We start from the raw sequence: 5,000 nt of genomic DNA, 5'->3' as shown, positions 1-5,000 counted from the left end.
CTTCTTACGCGAGCTTTATCCATAGTCTTGAACAACCACACACACCAAGTCTTGGAAACTACAGACTTTCTACCCGTCCAAAGCGGCCTTGGGTGGCGTTTGCTCAAAAAATGGGGGCGCCTATTGCACCCACCGTATTTTTGTTAGAATGGTCCCAATTTTTGGTGAACTTCCATCTTCAACTGTACATAGCCCGTAGCCGGGCACAAAGAATCCTTCTTTATCATGTATTATCGGTATGAAAATGCGTTCGTGTGATACCTCCAGCTTCGCTAGGATTAAAAAAAATTGCTGATTTACTCTTTTATTTAAAGATAGAGTCTCCACGCCGCCATCTTGGAGAGTTTTTTGCCGAATTGGGCCGATTTGAAGAGTTTGAGGAATCTAGTGTACCTTAATTAAGACGCACCTGGCTCGGTTTGCTCAATAAAGCACCAGAAGTATGCTAAATAATTAAATCAAAATGAGTAAATTGGCATTTGGTCGCGACCGAGCTCTCCACCATTTGAAGATTAAAATTGGCCGTCAAGACTGGTTTTCGTCGCCTGTGCTCGCCGAGACGGCTGCTGTCATGACAACTGGCAAAAAAATGGCGGACGAACCGGTGTCACGGCGTGAGTTTACACTGTCCTGAGTTTACGCAGTGGCCCCAATGCGCGTGCGTCGAAATATGCGTCACTTCCGCCATCGTGAATTTGCCGAACTCGAAGCCGGTTGTTTTCACTTTGAGTAAGGAAGGTGTCAATCACGTTTTTAGTGATCATAACCCGCACGATGGAACAGTTCGCTGATCAGATGCTTTCTTTGAAACATTTTCTCCGAAATCACTCGCACCGAGGCAGAAACAAAATACAAACAAAAATACAGAACAGAAGAAAACAGAACAGAACCCCACCCAAAAACACCCACCACACTGGGGCGCATGCGGCTCTGGGAACCAAGGATGAGAGAGAGTAAACGTTCATTCAAGTTTATGTTAACACATTTACAATTTGCTATTTCTCTCTTTATTTTGATTATCACGATAATTCATTTATGTCACTGCAACAAACAACACTTGACTTAAGTCAACTCAAACCCAGACGCATGTATAAGACAAGTATCCATTTTGATTTTGGCAACTAGAGGAAGCATTTCTGATTCCGAACATATCCAGCTTTATGTGTGTTTTTTTTTTAAACACAAACATGAAAAAGGTGACTAAAACAATCTCTACGAGGGAGCATATAATTATAAATAGTCCAAGGTAACAAACACAAAACCATCGATTCCCACTATTCTAAAATTCAAATCTAATCTAAATTTGTTGAGAAAAAAATCTACACCTTTTCTTCCGCAACACTCGCAGACCACTGACAAACACAAACCCATCGATTTCCCACTGAATTCTTTGATACAGTGGCAAACGCGATCGGCGAAACAAAGACGGTCACCGTGGCAACCTCAAAAATGCTTTGGTAAATTCACATCATCATAAACTCACGACGCTGTAGGCGTCGTGAATTTGGTCAGGAAGTGACGCATATTTCGACGCACGCGCATTGGGGCCACTGCGTAAACTCAGGACAGTGTAAACTCACGCCGTGACACCGGACGTATCGCAAAGAGCTAGTTCATTTCTCAACGAAATTGAGTCCAGAATGAAAAGGAAACCAATTACAGAACCTGAACGGAAGCGACGCAGACGACAAACTACAGCAGAACGCAACAAGCGAACCATATTCATAGGATATCAATGGGAACGATGGATACAGGAGGCTGTAAAACTAAAAGTGTAAGTGTAACCGTTGGGGCAGAATCCGCCCGATGAAGCGCTCGCAGAAATCCTGCTAGATTTGTAAGTACGACAATCCAAGTTCTTGTTGTTGTGTAGATCTATACTTTTTCCTGACCGAAGCCTCATTACATTTTTAATCAGTAATGCTTGCTGGTCCTGCCATTTCACGAAAATGGACCAGCCACTGTTTGTATCCATGTGCACTTTCGTAAATTCCGTCACTGACTTGACGAACTCAGAACTGTCATTTTCTTCACCGCGATACACAGTTCATTGCGAAGATCTTCCTCAGTAAATCGTTCAGATTCCACGTACGATTTGTTGTCAAGAAACAACTCAAACGAAAGTTTCAAATCAAACTCATCATCCTCCATCTTGCTTGTTTCAGAATTTCAGAATATTTTCGTCACGTCGTCAATTGCTGACTTTTAGTGACTAGCGCTCTTTAAGAGGACAAAGACGGAGAAAAAATAAAAAGTAACTGAGGATAGAAAAGACTTAAGCATAAAGGAAGTAGTCAAACGAAACAAAACGCACCAAAGTACTGTATCGATGCAATGAATGCTTGATCAAGCGAGCGCATGCATACGTATTTTTTTTTGGCTGTGGCGGCTGATTCTAGTTGTTATGTTTTCGGAACACAAAGTGATGAATTCTCAGTGAACGCACTATACAGAGAGTAAGGCCCGCTTTGCTAGTGACACGCTAGGGTCCGCGCTATACTGTTAGGAGGGGGGGGGGGGGGGGGGGTAACGCCAAGAACCTATCGCCAGGCGAGTCTAACATCACTTACACATGGCTGTGCTTTGTGTACACGGGTGTCTGAGACTGTCTAGCGCCACCATTGTTTCTGTTGCTATTTATAAACTATGACGTGGACATCATTTGTAAACATTGCCGAGCAGGATTTGTGCTCGGAACAGCTGATTCTGTGACAGTGTGCAGCCAAGAGGCATAAGTGAAATGGGAACAGTCATGAGGATGCAGACAGATTTTCAATACATTCATCATGTTCTCTTTTAGAAAATTAGAACAAAAAATTACAAGAGGAGAACTTCGAGAAGTAACAGGAGAATGTACGCAACAATAAGCTTTATTTTTAGGGGGATGGGTGTGTGTTGGTGTGATTGTTCCTTTGTATATTTATCATTCATTTGTGTTTATACAGTGGATCCCACTTTTATAAGACCCCCCACTTTCAGACTCCTTTGACCTTCCATTTTAAGACATTGTTTACTCAGAATTTGTTTTCATAACCTCGTTAATTTACTCCCATTTAAAGACTCCCTCCTGTTCATGAACTGATTTTCTCAGATTTCATAGATCACATTCCTGTACTTATTTTTCAATATTCTTCCAGTGAGGTAAGCTGTATATAAAAAGGAATATATTACTCCCTACTTCAATACTTGTATACATTTGTCAAATTATTCAGCCAGGAAGGTGTTACAATCTTTTGAGAAGTTGGCAGGAGGCGCTCCATGCTTTGACTGAAGGAGTTCTGTACCTCCCAACTATTATTAAATAAAATAGCAGGGGGCCTAAAATGTAGTCATACGCTCTTCATGGTTTCTTTGTGTAAATCATGTGGAGAAAATTACATCTTTACATAGCATATGGTATGTTATGTAATGTGTATGTGCACAGATGCATATTTTCAAAAACTCACACATACCTTTTTTTCATTTACCAGTTACTATGCGAAGACACAAGAACAGCAATCTTCTACATCTATCAAGGCAACTGGCGGACGACAACCAGTGATGCAGGAGTCAGATGTTTCTTAATTTCATCTGTAGAGGAGTCGGTGTAAGTCAATAAATCTATAATTTGCACATTGCTGTCTCTGAACCAAATGAAATGGAAGAGTGAATGATGTTTTATTGTGTGTGTGTGTCAGAGTGTGTGTGTGTGTGTGTGTGTGTGTGTGTGCCTGTGTTTTCATTTGTTATTTAGACTATGTAATTAGTTTCAAAGAAATACATGCCGTAGAATGAGTGCAGGTGAGTGGTCATATTTTTAATTTGTTTAGTTTTCTATCAAGATCATGTGTATATAATATTTATTTGTATAAGCAAATCGGCCGGGATTGCATAAGCTGCCATTGGTTTGAAAATAACTTGTCTCTTTCTTTATTATTGCGTTTTTGCGGAGAAACAAATGGTTACAGTTACAGAACAAGTCAATTATTATTATTAATAAATGAAACAACAAATGCACACAAATATACTCAATTGACAAGAGCATTGTTCAATTTTATTTGATGTAAATCTCAAGACCACAGCCACACATTCTCTCTGAACAGTTCAAGGGGGAAAAACATGAAACTAGTGTCTAGATTCTAAATTTCACTGTTTGAGAGATCTCAATAACTTAGAGCCATTGTTGTATTACTTCCACAGCTGCACCATGTTGTCAATGAGCACTCTTGGCTGCTGTCGTATGACCAGGGACCTAGGGTATGCAGTCATGGAGACCTGCTTTGAAGGCTCTACAAGATGAGCAAATACTTCCTGAGAAACATCCCCAACTACTGAAATTTCAGGTACATATAATAACAGTTTTTGATCAGCAAAAAGGACACATTGTAACTCTTTCAGACTTTTTAGACTCGAATAAATGATAGTTCAAATTAAAGTTAAAATAAACATCAGTTCAGTCAAATTGTGGAAACTGTTAAAAAAAATGTGAGTTGCGGGATAGATTGAATAAAAACTCTAAATGTAGAAAGTCTAGATAAATACAAAGAAAAAACATTTTTCCTGTGCTTCTTCAAAAATTCAAAAGCAGGGACTGTTTGTTCAAATTTGCTATGCTCTCTACCATCATCCTGAACTCAGGTCAAAATGAGTTCAGCTCATTCTCTCCCTGACAGGATGCCTTGAGTTTCCTTGTCTGGCAAGGAAACCGATATTTTTACATATTTAGAGCTTTATGTAATGTATTATAATTTACTAGTAATACCCGTGCTCCGCACGGGATTTTTTCTTCTTCATTAATTACAGAGTTAATTATGAATAAGCAACAACAAAAACGTGTTCAATGTGCAATGGCAAACGCCTACAGAACAAAATGCCATACATTTATTGGGAGAGATAAAAAAGGGCACAGTGGTGGATTGGCCATGACTTGTGCAGTGACAACAGTAACATATTAAATTTAGAAGTAATTGCGACAAAGTTACCCCAAAAAAGCGCTAGCACACACAGAACAACAACATGTG

General features: G+C 39.7%; 1 long non-coding RNA gene across 1 annotated transcript; it reads left to right on the top strand.

The window, feature by feature from the left end:
* Nucleotides 1–1,667: 1,667 nt before the first annotated feature.
* LOC138956988 (uncharacterized) lies at nt 1,668–4,345 on the top strand. The gene is made up of 3 exons (XR_011452896.1): nt 1,668–1,837; nt 3,471–3,586; nt 4,180–4,345. It is a non-coding gene; the product is annotated as an uncharacterized lncRNA (long non-coding RNA).
* Nucleotides 4,346–5,000: the final 655 nt, after the last annotated feature.

Source organism: Littorina saxatilis, unplaced genomic scaffold (genome assembly GCF_037325665.1).
Source record: "Littorina saxatilis isolate snail1 unplaced genomic scaffold, US_GU_Lsax_2.0 scaffold_974, whole genome shotgun sequence".
NCBI lineage: Eukaryota > Metazoa > Mollusca > Gastropoda > Littorinimorpha > Littorinidae > Littorina > Littorina saxatilis.
Note: the sequence above shows the minus strand (reverse complement) of the source record. Positions and strands in the feature narration are given on the sequence as shown.